Below are 15,668 nucleotides of genomic sequence, written 5' to 3' on the forward strand. Positions count from 1 at the left end.
GTATGCTTTAGAAGCAAGAATTAAGAGGACTACATTCATTATTTCAGCTGAAAAATGCTTAGTTTATGATTTATAGTCAACATTAATGAAATGTCCCCAACAGCGTTTTCAGCCCGAGTGGAGCGCATTTTGACTGTTTTTTTTAAAAACATCATTGTACATTGAAATTTCTGCTTGCGTATGCTTTAGAAGCAAGAATTAAGAGGACTACATTCATTATTTCAGCTGAAAAATGCTTAGTTTATGATTTATAGTCAACATTAAGGAAATGTTCCGAACAAGCGTTTTCAGCCCGAGTGGAGCACATTTTGACCGTTTTTTAAAAAACATCATTGTACATTGAAATTTCTGCTTGCGTATGCTTTAGAAGCAAGAATTAAGAGGACTACATTCATTATTTCAGCTGAAAAATGCTTAGTTTATGATTTATAGTCAACATTAAGGAAATGTTCCGAACAAGCGTTTTCAGCCCGAGTGGAGCACATTTTGACCGTTTTTTTAAAAACATCATTGTACATTGAAATTTCTGCTTGCGTATGCTTTAGAAGCAAGAATTAAGAGGACTACATTCATTATTTCAGCTGAAAAATGCTTAGTTTATGATTTATAGTCAACATTAATGAAATGTCCCCAACAGCGTTTTCAGCCCGAGTGGAGCACATTTTGACTGTTTTTTTAAAAACATCATTGTACATTGAAATTTCTGCTTGCGTATGCTTTAGAAGCAAGAATTAAGAGGACTACATTCATTATTTCAGCTGAAAAATGCTTAGTTTATGATTTATAGTCAACATTAATGAAATGTCCCCAACAGCGTTTTCAGCCCGAGTGGAGCACATTTTGACTGTTTTTTTAAAAACATCATTGTACATTGAAATTTCTGCTTGCGTATGCTTTAGAAGCAAGAATTAAGAGGACTACATTCATTATTTCAGCTGAAAAATGCTTAGTTTTTGATTTGTAGTCAACATTAATGAAATGTCCCCAACAGCGTTTTCAGCCCGAGTGGAGCACATTTTGACTGTTTTTTTAAAAACATCATTGTACATTGAAATTTCTGCTTGCGTATGCTTTAGAAGCAAGAATTAAGAGGACTACATTCATTATTTCAGCTGAAAAATGCTTAGTTTATGATTTATAGTCAACATTAAGGAAATGTTCCGAACAAGCGTTTTCAGCCCGAGTGGAGCACATTTTGACCGTTTTTTTAAAAACATCATTGTACATTGAAATTTCTGCTTGCGTATGCTTTAGAAGCAAGAATTAAGAGGACTACATTCATTATTTCAGCTGAAAAATGCTTAGTTTATGATTTATAGTCAACATTAATGAAATGTCCCCAACAGCGTTTTCAGCCCGAGTGGAGCGCATTTTGACTGTTTTTTTTAAAAACATCATTGTACATTGAAATTTCTGCTTGCGTATGCTTTAGAAGCAAGAATTAAGAGGACTACATTCATTATTTCAGCTGAAAAATGCTTAGTTTATGATTTATAGTCAACATTAAGGAAATGTTCCGAACAAGCGTTTTCAGCCCGAGTGGAGCACATTTTGACCGTTTTTTTAAAAACATCATTGTACATTGAAATTTCTGTTTGCGTATGCTTTAGAAGCAAGAATTAAGAGGACTACATTCATTATTTCAGCTGAAAAATGCTTAGTTTATGATTTATAGTCAACATTAATGTAATGTCCCAAACAAGCGTTTTCAGCCCGAGTGGAGCACATTTTGACTGTTTTTTTAAAAACATCATTGTACATTGAAATTTCTGCTTGCGTATGCTTTAGAAGCAAGAATTAAGAGGACTACATTCATTATTTCAGCTGAAAAATGCTTAGTTTATGATTTATAGTCAACATTAATGAAATGTCCCCAACAGCGTTTTCAGCCCGAGTGGAGCACATTTTGACTGTTTTTTTAAAAACATCATTGTACATTGAAATTTCTGCTTGCGTATGCTTTAGAAGCAAGAATTAAGAGGACTACATTCATTATTTCAGCTGAAAAATGCTTAGTTTATGATTTATAGTCAACATTAATGTAATGTCCCAAACAAGCGTTTTCAGCCCGAGTGGAGCACATTTTGACTGTTTTTTTAAAAACATCATTGTACATTGAAATTTCTGCTTGCGTATGCTTTAGAAGCAAGAATTAAGAGGACTACATTCATTATTTCAGCTGAAAAATGCTTAGTTTATGATTTATAGTCAACATTAATGAAATGTCCCCAACAGCGTTTTCAGCCCGAGTGGAGCACATTTTGACTGTTTTTTTAAAAACATCATTGTACATTGAAATTTCTGCTTGCGTATGCTTTAGAAGCAAGAATTAAGAGGACTACATTCATTATTTCAGCTGAAAAATGCTTAGTTTATGATTTATAGTCAACATTAATGTCATGTCCCAAACAAGCGTTTTCAGCCCGAGTGGAGCACATTTTGACTGTTTTTTTAAAAACATCATTGTACATTGAAATTTCTGCTTGCGTATGCTTTAGAAGCAAGAATTAAGAGGACTACATTCATTATTTCAGCTGAAAAATGCTTAGTTTATGATTTATAGTCAACATTAAGGAAATGTTCCAAACAAGCGTTTTCAGCCCGAGTGGAGCACATTTTGACCCTTTTTTTAAAAACATCATTGTACATTGAAATTTCTGCTTGCGTATGCTTAAGAAGCAAGAATTAAGAGGACTACATTCATTATTTCAGCTGAAAAATGCTTAGTTTATGATTTATAGTCAACATTAATGTCATGTCCCAAACAAGCGTTTTCAGCCCGAGTGGAGCACATTTTGACTGTTTTTTTAAAAACATCATTGTACATTGAAATTTCTGCTTGCGTATGCTTTAGAAGCAAGAATTAAGAGGACTACATTCATTATTTCAGCTGAAAAATGCTTAGTTTATGATTTATAGTCAACATTAATGAAATGTTCCAAACAAGCGTTTTCAGCCCGAGTGGAGCACATTTTGACCCTTTTTTTAAAAACATCATTGTACATTGAAATTTCTGCTTGCGTATGCTTTAGAAGCAAGAATTAAGAGGACTACATTCATTATTTCAGCTGAAAAATGCTTAGTTTATGATTTATAGTCAACATTAATGTCATGTCCCAAACAAGCGTTTTCAGCCCGAGTGGAGCACATTTTGACTGTTTTTTTAAAAACATCATTGTACATTGAAATTTCTGCTTGCGTATGCTTTAGAAGCAAGAATTAAGAGGACTACATTCATTATTTCAGCTGAAAAATGCTTAGTTTATGATTTATAGTCAACATTAATGAAATGTTCCAAACAAGCGTTTTCAGCCCGAGTGGAGCACATTTTGACCCTTTTTTTAAAAAGATCATTGTACATTGAAATTTCTGCTTGCGTATGCTTTAGAAGCAAGAATTAAGAGGACTACATTCATTATTTCAGCTGAAAAATGCTTAGTTTTTGATTTGTAGTCAACATTAATGAAATGTCCCCAACAGCGTTTTCAGCCCGAGTGGAGCGCATTTTGACTGTTTTTTTTAAAAACATCATTGTACATTGAAATTTCTGCTTGCGTATGCTTTAGAAGCAAGAATTAAGAGGACTACATTCATTATTTCAGCTGAAAAATGCTTAGTTTATGATTTATAGTCAACATTAAGGAAATGTTCCGAACAAGCGTTTTCAGCCCGAGTGGAGCACATTTTGACCGTTTTTTAAAAAACATCATTGTACATTGAAATTTCTTTTTGCGTATGCTTTAGAAGCAAGAATTAAGAGGACTACATTCATTATTTCAGCTGAAAAATGCTTAGTTTATGATTTATAGTCAACATTAATGTAATGTCCCAAACAAGCGTTTTCAGCCCGAGTGGAGCACATTTTGACTGTTTTTTTAAAAACATCATTGTACATTGAAATTTCTGCTTGCGTATGCTTTAGAAGCAAGAATTAAGAGGACTACATTCATTATTTCAGCTGAAAAATGCTTAGTTTATGATTTATAGTCAACATTAATGTCATGTCCCAAACAAGCGTTTTCAGCCCGAGTGGAGCACATTTTGACTGTTTTTTTAAAAACATCATTGTACATTGAAATTTCTGCTTGCGTATGCTTTAGAAGCAAGAATTAAGAGGACTACATTCATTATTTCAGCTGAAAAATGCTTAGTTTATGATTTATAGTCAACATTAATGTAATGTCCCAAACAAGCGTTTTCAGCCCGAGTGGAGCACATTTTGACCGTTTTTTTAAAAACATCATTGTACATTGAAATTTCTGCTTGCGTATGCTTTAGAAGCAAGAATTAAGAGGACTACATTCATTATTTCAGCTGAAAAATGCTTAGTTTATGATTTATAGTCAACATTAATGAAATGTCCCCAACAGCGTTTTCAGCCCGAGTGGAGCGCATTTTGACTGTTTTTTTTAAAAACATCATTGTACATTGAAATTTCTGCTTGCGTATGCTTTAGAAGCAAGAATTAAGAGGACTACATTCATTATTTCAGCTGAAAAATGCTTAGTTTATGATTTATAGTCAACATTAATGTCATGTCCCAAACAAGCGTTTTCAGCCCGAGTGGAGCACATTTTGACTGTTTTTTTAAAAACATCATTGTACATTGAAATTTCTGCTTGCGTATGCTTTAGAAGCAAGAATTAAGAGGACTACATTCATTATTTCAGCTGAAAAATGCTTAGTTTATGATTTATAGTCAACATTAATGTAATGTCCCAAACAAGCGTTTTCAGCCCGAGTGGAGCACATTTTGACCGTTTTTTTAAAAACATCATTGTACATTGAAATTTCTGCTTGCGTATGCTTTAGAAGCAAGAATTAAGAGGACTACATTCATTATTTCAGCTGAAAAATGCTTAGTTTATGATTTATAGTCAACATTAATGAAATGTCCCCAACAGCGTTTTCAGCCCGAGTGGAGCGCATTTTGACTGTTTTTTTTAAAAACATCATTGTACATTGAAATTTCTGCTTGCGTATGCTTTAGAAGCAAGAATTAAGAGGACTACATTCATTATTTCAGCTGAAAAATGCTTAGTTTATGATTTATAGTCAACATTAAGGAAATGTTCCGAACAAGCGTTTTCAGCCCGAGTGGAGCACATTTTGACCGTTTTTTAAAAAACATCATTGTACATTGAAATTTCTTTTTGCGTATGCTTTAGAAGCAAGAATTAAGAGGACTACATTCATTATTTCAGCTGAAAAATGCTTAGTTTATGATTTATAGTCAACATTAATGTAATGTCCCAAACAAGCGTTTTCAGCCCGAGTGGAGCACATTTTGACTGTTTTTTTAAAAACATCATTGTACATTGAAATTTCTGCTTGCGTATGCTTTAGAAGCAAGAATTAAGAGGACTACATTCATTATTTCAGCTGAAAAATGCTTAGTTTATGATTTATAGTCAACATTAATGTCATGTCCCAAACAAGCGTTTTCAGCCCGAGTGGAGCACATTTTGACTGTTTTTTTAAAAACATCATTGTACATTGAAATTTCTGCTTGCGTATGCTTTAGAAGCAAGAATTAAGAGGACTACATTCATTATTTCAGCTGAAAAATGCTTAGTTTATGATTTATAGTCAACATTAATGTAATGTCCCAAACAAGCGTTTTCAGCCCGAGTGGAGCACATTTTGACCGTTTTTTTAAAAACATCATTGTACATTGAAATTTCTGCTTGCGTATGCTTTAGAAGCAAGAATTAAGAGGACTACATTCATTATTTCAGCTGAAAAATGCTTAGTTTATGATTTATAGTCAACATTAATGAAATGTCCCCAACAGCGTTTTCAGCCCGAGTGGAGCGCATTTTGACTGTTTTTTTTAAAAACATCATTGTACATTGAAATTTCTGCTTGCGTATGCTTTAGAAGCAAGAATTAAGAGGACTACATTCATTATTTCAGCTGAAAAATGCTTAGTTTATGATTTATAGTCAACATTAAGGAAATGTTCCGAACAAGCGTTTTCAGCCCGAGTGGAGCACATTTTGACCGTTTTTTAAAAAACATCATTGTACATTGAAATTTCTGTTTGCGTATGCTTTAGAAGCAAGAATTAAGAGGACTACATTCATTATTTCAGCTGAAAAATGCTTAGTTTATGATTTATAGTCAACATTAATGTAATGTCCCAAACAAGCGTTTTCAGCCCGAGTGGAGCACATTTTGACCGTTTTTTTAAAAACATCATTGTACATTGAAATTTCTGCTTGCGTATGCTTTAGAAGCAAGAATTAAGAGGACTACATTCATTATTTCAGCTGAAAAATGCTTAGTTTATGATTTATAGTCAACATTAATGAAATGTCCCCAACAGCGTTTTCAGCCCGAGTGGAGCACATTTTGACTGTTTTTTTAAAAACATCATTGTACATTGAAATTTCTGCTTGCGAATGCTTTAGAAGCAAGAATTAAGAGGACTACATTCATTATTTCAGCTGAAAAATGCTTAGTTTTTGATTTGTAGTCAACATTAATGAAATGTCCCCAACAGCGTTTTCAGCCCGAGTGGAGCACATTTTGACTGTTTTTTTTAAAAACATCATTGTACATTGAAATTTCTGCTTGCGTATGCTTTAGAAGCAAGAATTAAGAGGACTACATTCATTATTTCAGCTGAAAAATGCTTAGTTTATGATTTATAGTCAACATTAAGGAAATGTTCCGAACAAGCGTTTTCAGCCCGAGTGGAGCACATTTTGACCGTTTTTTTAAAAACATCATTGTACATTGAAATTTCTGCTTGCGTATGCTTTAGAAGCAAGAATTAAGAGGACTACATTCATTATTTCAGCTGAAAAATGCTTAGTTTATGATTTATAGTCAACATTAATGAAATGTCCCCAACAGCGTTTTCAGCCCGAGTGGAGCGCATTTTGACTGTTTTTTTTAAAAACATCATTGTACATTGAAATTTCTGCTTGCGTATGCTTTAGAAGCAAGAATTAAGAGGACTACATTCATTATTTCAGCTGAAAAATGCTTAGTTTATGATTTATAGTCAACATTAATGTCATGTCCCAAACAAGCGTTTTCAGCCCGAGTGGAGCACATTTTGACTGTTTTTTTAAAAACATCATTGTACATTGAAATTTCTGCTTGCGTATGCTTTAGAAGCAAGAATTAAGAGGACTACATTCATTATTTCAGCTGAAAAATGCTTAGTTTATGATTTATAGTCAACATTAATGTAATGTCCCAAACAAGCGTTTTCAGCCCGAGTGGAGCACATTTTGACCGTTTTTTTAAAAACATCATTGTACATTGAAATTTCTGCTTGCGTATGCTTTAGAAGCAAGAATTAAGAGGACTACATTCATTATTTCAGCTGAAAAATGCTTAGTTTATGATTTATAGTCAACATTAATGAAATGTCCCCAACAGCGTTTTCAGCCCGAGTGGAGCGCATTTTGACTGTTTTTTTTAAAAACATCATTGTACATTGAAATTTCTGCTTGCGTATGCTTTAGAAGCAAGAATTAAGAGGACTACATTCATTATTTCAGCTGAAAAATGCTTAGTTTTTGATTTATAGTCAACATTAATGAAATGTCCCCAACAGCGTTTTCAGCCCGAGTGGAGCACATTTTGACTGTTTTTTTTAAAAACATCATTGTACATTGAAATTTCTGCTTGCGTATGCTTTAGAAGCAAGAATTAAGAGGACTACATTCATTATTTCAGCTGAAAAATGCTTAGTTTATGATTTATAGTCAACATTAATGTAATGTCCCAAACAAGCGTTTTCAGCCCGAGTGGAGCACATTTTGACCGTTTTTTTAAAAACATCATTGTACATTGAAATTTCTGCTTGCGTATGCTTTAGAAGCAAGAATTAAGAGGACTACATTCATTATTTCAGCTGAAAAATGCTTAGTTTATGATTTATAGTCAACATTAAGGAAATGTTCCGAACAAGCGTTTTCAGCCCGAGTGGAGCACATTTTGACCGTTTTTTAAAAAACATCATTGTACATTGAAATTTCTGCTTGCGTATGCTTTAGAAGCAAGAATTAAGAGGACTACATTCATTATTTCAGCTGAAAAATGCTTAGTTTATGATTTATAGTCAACATTAAGGAAATGTTCCGAACAAGCGTTTTCAGCCCGAGTGGAGCACATTTTGACCGTTTTTTTAAAAACATCATTGTACATTGAAATTTCTGCTTGCGTATGCTTTAGAAGCAAGAATTAAGAGGACTACATTCATTATTTCAGCTGAAAAATGCTTAGTTTATGATTTATAGTCAACATTAATGAAATGTCCCCAACAGCGTTTTCAGCCCGAGTGGAGCACATTTTGACTGTTTTTTTAAAAACATCATTGTACATTGAAATTTCTGCTTGCGTATGCTTTAGAAGCAAGAATTAAGAGGACTACATTCATTATTTCAGCTGAAAAATGCTTAGTTTATGATTTATAGTCAACATTAATGAAATGTCCCCAACAGCGTTTTCAGCCCGAGTGGAGCACATTTTGACTGTTTTTTTAAAAACATCATTGTACATTGAAATTTCTGCTTGCGTATGCTTTAGAAGCAAGAATTAAGAGGACTACATTCATTATTTCAGCTGAAAAATGCTTAGTTTTTGATTTGTAGTCAACATTAATGAAATGTCCCCAACAGCGTTTTCAGCCCGAGTGGAGCACATTTTGACTGTTTTTTTAAAAACATCATTGTACATTGAAATTTCTGCTTGCGTATGCTTTAGAAGCAAGAATTAAGAGGACTACATTCATTATTTCAGCTGAAAAATGCTTAGTTTATGATTTATAGTCAACATTAAGGAAATGTTCCGAACAAGCGTTTTCAGCCCGAGTGGAGCACATTTTGACCGTTTTTTTAAAAACATCATTGTACATTGAAATTTCTGCTTGCGTATGCTTTAGAAGCAAGAATTAAGAGGACTACATTCATTATTTCAGCTGAAAAATGCTTAGTTTATGATTTATAGTCAACATTAATGAAATGTCCCCAACAGCGTTTTCAGCCCGAGTGGAGCGCATTTTGACTGTTTTTTTTAAAAACATCATTGTACATTGAAATTTCTGCTTGCGTATGCTTTAGAAGCAAGAATTAAGAGGACTACATTCATTATTTCAGCTGAAAAATGCTTAGTTTATGATTTATAGTCAACATTAAGGAAATGTTCCGAACAAGCGTTTTCAGCCCGAGTGGAGCACATTTTGACCGTTTTTTTAAAAACATCATTGTACATTGAAATTTCTGTTTGCGTATGCTTTAGAAGCAAGAATTAAGAGGACTACATTCATTATTTCAGCTGAAAAATGCTTAGTTTATGATTTATAGTCAACATTAATGTAATGTCCCAAACAAGCGTTTTCAGCCCGAGTGGAGCACATTTTGACTGTTTTTTTAAAAACATCATTGTACATTGAAATTTCTGCTTGCGTATGCTTTAGAAGCAAGAATTAAGAGGACTACATTCATTATTTCAGCTGAAAAATGCTTAGTTTATGATTTATAGTCAACATTAATGAAATGTCCCCAACAGCGTTTTCAGCCCGAGTGGAGCACATTTTGACTGTTTTTTTAAAAACATCATTGTACATTGAAATTTCTGCTTGCGTATGCTTTAGAAGCAAGAATTAAGAGGACTACATTCATTATTTCAGCTGAAAAATGCTTAGTTTATGATTTATAGTCAACATTAATGTCATGTCCCAAACAAGCGTTTTCAGCCCGAGTGGAGCACATTTTGACTGTTTTTTTAAAAACATCATTGTACATTGAAATTTCTGCTTGCGTATGCTTTAGAAGCAAGAATTAAGAGGACTACATTCATTATTTCAGCTGAAAAATGCTTAGTTTATGATTTATAGTCAACATTAAGGAAATGTTCCAAACAAGCGTTTTCAGCCCGAGTGGAGCACATTTTGACCCTTTTTTTAAAAACATCATTGTACATTGAAATTTCTGCTTGCGTATGCTTAAGAAGCAAGAATTAAGAGGACTACATTCATTATTTCAGCTGAAAAATGCTTAGTTTATGATTTATAGTCAACATTAATGTCATGTCCCAAACAAGCGTTTTCAGCCCGAGTGGAGCACATTTTGACTGTTTTTTTAAAAACATCATTGTACATTGAAATTTCTGCTTGCGTATGCTTTAGAAGCAAGAATTAAGAGGACTACATTCATTATTTCAGCTGAAAAATGCTTAGTTTATGATTTATAGTCAACATTAATGAAATGTTCCAAACAAGCGTTTTCAGCCCGAGTGGAGCACATTTTGACCCTTTTTTTAAAAACATCATTGTACATTGAAATTTCTGCTTGCGTATGCTTTAGAAGCAAGAATTAAGAGGACTACATTCATTATTTCAGCTGAAAAATGCTTAGTTTATGATTTATAGTCAACATTAATGTCATGTCCCAAACAAGCGTTTTCAGCCCGAGTGGAGCACATTTTGACTGTTTTTTTAAAAACATCATTGTACATTGAAATTTCTGCTTGCGTATGCTTTAGAAGCAAGAATTAAGAGGACTACATTCATTATTTCAGCTGAAAAATGCTTAGTTTATGATTTATAGTCAACATTAATGAAATGTTCCAAACAAGCGTTTTCAGCCCGAGTGGAGCACATTTTGACCCTTTTTTTAAAAAGATCATTGTACATTGAAATTTCTGCTTGCGTATGCTTTAGAAGCAAGAATTAAGAGGACTACATTCATTATTTCAGCTGAAAAATGCTTAGTTTTTGATTTGTAGTCAACATTAATGAAATGTCCCCAACAGCGTTTTCAGCCCGAGTGGAGCGCATTTTGACTGTTTTTTTTAAAAACATCATTGTACATTGAAATTTCTGCTTGCGTATGCTTTAGAAGCAAGAATTAAGAGGACTACATTCATTATTTCAGCTGAAAAATGCTTAGTTTATGATTTATAGTCAACATTAAGGAAATGTTCCGAACAAGCGTTTTCAGCCCGAGTGGAGCACATTTTGACCGTTTTTTAAAAAACATCATTGTACATTGAAATTTCTTTTTGCGTATGCTTTAGAAGCAAGAATTAAGAGGACTACATTCATTATTTCAGCTGAAAAATGCTTAGTTTATGATTTATAGTCAACATTAATGTAATGTCCCAAACAAGCGTTTTCAGCCCGAGTGGAGCACATTTTGACTGTTTTTTTAAAAACATCATTGTACATTGAAATTTCTGCTTGCGTATGCTTTAGAAGCAAGAATTAAGAGGACTACATTCATTATTTCAGCTGAAAAATGCTTAGTTTATGATTTATAGTCAACATTAATGTCATGTCCCAAACAAGCGTTTTCAGCCCGAGTGGAGCACATTTTGACTGTTTTTTTAAAAACATCATTGTACATTGAAATTTCTGCTTGCGTATGCTTTAGAAGCAAGAATTAAGAGGACTACATTCATTATTTCAGCTGAAAAATGCTTAGTTTATGATTTATAGTCAACATTAATGAAATGTTACAAACAAGCGTTTTCAGCCCGAGTGGAGCACATTTTGACCCTTTTTTTAAAAACATCATTGTACATTGAAATTTCTGCTTGCGTATGCTTTAGAAGCAAGAATTAAGAGGACTACATTCATTATTTCAGCTGAAAAATGCTTAGTTTTTGATTTGTAGTCAACATTAATGAAATGTCCCCAACAGCGTTTTCAGCCCGAGTGGAGCGCATTTTGACTGTTTTTTTTAAAAACATCATTGTACATTGAAATTTCTGCTTGCGTATGCTTTAGAAGCAAGAATTAAGAGGACTACATTCATTATTTCAGCTGAAAAATGCTTAGTTTATGATTTATAGTCAACATTAAGGAAATGTTCCGAACAAGCGTTTTCAGCCCGAGTGGAGCATTTTGACCGTTTTTTAAAAAACATCATTGTACATTGAAATTTCTGTTTGCGTATGCTTTAGAAGCAAGAATTAAGAGGACTACATTCATTATTTCAGCTGAAAAATGCTTAGTTTATGATTTATAGTCAACATTAATGTAATGTCCCAAACAAGCGTTTTCAGCCCGAGTGGAGCACATTTTGACCGTTTTTTTAAAAACATCATTGTACATTGAAATTTCTGCTTGCGTATGCTTTAGAAGCAAGAATTAAGAGGACTACATTCATTATTTCAGCTGAAAAATGCTTAGTTTATGATTTATAGTCAACATTAATGAAATGTCCCCAACAGCGTTTTCAGCCCGAGTGGAGCACATTTTGACTGTTTTTTTAAAAACATCATTGTACATTGAAATTTCTGCTTGCGAATGCTTTAGAAGCAAGAATTAAGAGGACTACATTCATTATTTCAGCTGAAAAATGCTTAGTTTTTGATTTGTAGTCAACATTAATGAAATGTCCCCAACAGCGTTTTCAGCCCGAGTGGAGCACATTTTGACCGTTTTTTAAAAAACATCATTGTACATTGAAATTTCTTTTTGCGTATGCTTTAGAAGCAAGAATTAAGAGGACTACATTCATTATTTCAGCTGAAAAATGCTTAGTTTATGATTTATAGTCAACATTAATGTAATGTCCCAAACAAGCGTTTTCAGCCCGAGTGGAGCACATTTTGACTGTTTTTTTAAAAACATCATTGTACATTGAAATTTCTGCTTGCGTATGCTTTAGAAGCAAGAATTAAGAGGACTACATTCATTATTTCAGCTGAAAAATGCTTAGTTTATGATTTATAGTCAACATTAATGTCATGTCCCAAACAAGCGTTTTCAGCCCGAGTGGAGCACATTTTGACTGTTTTTTTAAAAACATCATTGTACATTGAAATTTCTGCTTGCGTATGCTTTAGAAGCAAGAATTAAGAGGACTACATTCATTATTTCAGCTGAAAAATGCTTAGTTTATGATTTATAGTCAACATTAATGAAATAATCCAAACAAGCGTTTTCAGCCCGAGTGGAGCACATTTTGACCCTTTTTTTAAAAACATCATTGTACATTGAAATTTCTGCTTGCGTATGCTTTAGAAGCAAGAATTAAGAGGACTACATTCATTATTTCAGCTGAAAAATGCTTAGTTTATGATTTATAGTCAACATTAATGAAATGTCCCCAACAGCGTTTTCAGCCCGAGTGGAGCACATTTTGACTGTTTTTTTAAAAACATCATTGTACATTGAAATTTCTGCTTGCGAATGCTTTAGAAGCAAGAATTAAGAGGACTACATTCATTATTTCAGCTGAAAAATGCTTAGTTTTTGATTTGTAGTCAACATTAATGAAATGTCCCCAACAGCGTTTTCAGCCCGAGTGGAGCACATTTTGACTGTTTTTTTTAAAAACATCATTGTACATTGAAATTTCTGCTTGCGTATGCTTTAGAAGCAAGAATTAAGAGGACTACATTCATTATTTCAGCTGAAAAATGCTTAGTTTATGATTTATAGTCAACATTAAGGAAATGTTCCGAACAAGCGTTTTCAGCCCGAGTGGAGCACATTTTGACCGTTTTTTTAAAAACATCATTGTACATTGAAATTTCTGCTTGCGTATGCTTTAGAAGCAAGAATTAAGAGGACTACATTCGTTATTTCAGCTGAAAAATGCTTAGTTTATGATTTATAGTCAACATTAATGAAATGTCCCCAACAGCGTTTTCAGCCCGAGTGGAGCGCATTTTGACTGTTTTTTTTAAAAACATCATTGTACATTGAAATTTCTGCTTGCGTATGCTTTAGAAGCAAGAATTAAGAGGACTACATTCATTATTTCAGCTGAAAAATGCTTAGTTTATGATTTATAGTCAACATTAAGGAAATGTTCCGAACAAGCGTTTTCAGCCCGAGTGGAGCACATTTTGACCGTTTTTTTAAAAACATCATTGTACATTGAAATTTCTGCTTGCGTATGCTTTAGAAGCAAGAATTAAGAGGACTACATTCATTATTTCAGCTGAAAAATGCTTAGTTTATGATTTATAGTCAACATTAATGTCATGTCCCAAACAAGCGTTTTCAGCCCGAGTGGAGCACATTTTGACTGTTTTTTTAAAAACATCATTGTACATTGAAATTTCTGCTTGCGTATGCTTTAGAAGCAAGAATTAAGAGGACTACATTCATTATTTCAGCTGAAAAATGCTTAGTTTATGATTTATAGTCAACATTAATGTAATGTCCCAAACAAGCGTTTTCAGCCCGAGTGGAGCACATTTTGACCGTTTTTTTAAAAACATCATTGTACATTGAAATTTCTGCTTGCGTATGCTTTAGAAGCAAGAATTAAGAGGACTACATTCATTATTTCAGCTGAAAAATGCTTAGTTTATGATTTATAGTCAACATTAATGAAATGTTCCAAACAAGCGTTTTCAGCCCGAGTGGAGCACATTTTGACCCTTTTTTTAAAAACATCATTGTACATTGAAATTTCTGCTTGCGTATGCTTTAGAAGCAAGAATTAAGAGGACTACATTCATTATTTCAGCTGAAAAATGCTTAGTTTATGATTTATAGTCAACATTAATGTCATGTCCCAAACAAGCGTTTTCAGCCCGAGTGGAGCACATTTTGACTGTTTTTTTAAAAACATCATTGTACATTGAAATTTCTGCTTGCGTATGCTTTAGAAGCAAGAATTAAGAGGACTACATTCATTATTTCAGCTGAAAAATGCTTAGTTTATGATTTATAGTCAACATTAATGAAATGTTCCAAACAAGCGTTTTCAGCCCGAGTGGAGCACATTTTGACCCTTTTTTTAAAAACATCATTGTACATTGAAATTTCTGCTTGCGTATGCTTTAGAAGCAAGAATTAAGAGGACTACATTCATTATTTCAGCTGAAAAATGCTTAGTTTTTGATTTGTAGTCAACATTAATGAAATGTCCCCAACAGCGTTTTCAGCCCGAGTGGAGCGCATTTTGACTGTTTTTTTTTAAAACATCATTGTACATTGAAATTTCTGCTTGCGTATGCTTTAGAAGCAAGAATTAAGAGGACTACATTCATTATTTCAGCTGAAAAATGCTTAGTTTATGATTTATAGTCAACATTAAGGAAATGTTCCGAACAAGCGTTTTCAGCCCGAGTGGAGCACATTTTGACCGTTTTTTAAAAAACATCATTGTACATTGAAATTTCTTTTTGCGTATGCTTTAGAAGCAAGAATTAAGAGGACTACATTCATTATTTCAGCTGAAAAATGCTTAGTTTATGATTTATAGTCAACATTAATGTAATGTCCCAAACAAGCGTTTTCAGCCCGAGTGGAGCACATTTTGACTGTTTTTTTAAAAACATCATTGTACATTGAAATTTCTGCTTGCGTATGCTTTAGAAGCAAGAATTAAGAGGACTACATTCATTATTTCAGCTGAAAAATGCTTAGTTTATGATTTATAGTCAACATTAATGTCATGTCCCAAACAAGCGTTTTCAGCCCGAGTGGAGCACATTTTGACTGTTTTTTTAAAAACATCATTGTACATTGAAATTTCTGCTTGCGTATGCTTTAGAAGCAAGAATTAAGAGGACTACATTCATTATTTCAGCTGAAAAATGCTTAGTTTATGATTTATAGTCAACATTAATGAAATGTTCCAAACAAGCGTTTTCAGCCCGAGTGGAGCACATTTTGACCCTTTTTTTAAAAACATCATTGTACATTGAAATTTCTGCTTGCGTATGCTTTAGAAGCAAGA

The sequence above is a fragment of the Hippichthys cyanospilos genome, unplaced genomic scaffold (assembly GCF_059441005.1).
Source record: "Hippichthys cyanospilos isolate Australia breed blue-spotted pipefish unplaced genomic scaffold, RoL_Hcya_1.0 HiC_scaffold_26, whole genome shotgun sequence".
In the NCBI taxonomy this organism is placed as follows: Eukaryota; Metazoa; Chordata; class Actinopteri; order Syngnathiformes; family Syngnathidae; genus Hippichthys; species Hippichthys cyanospilos.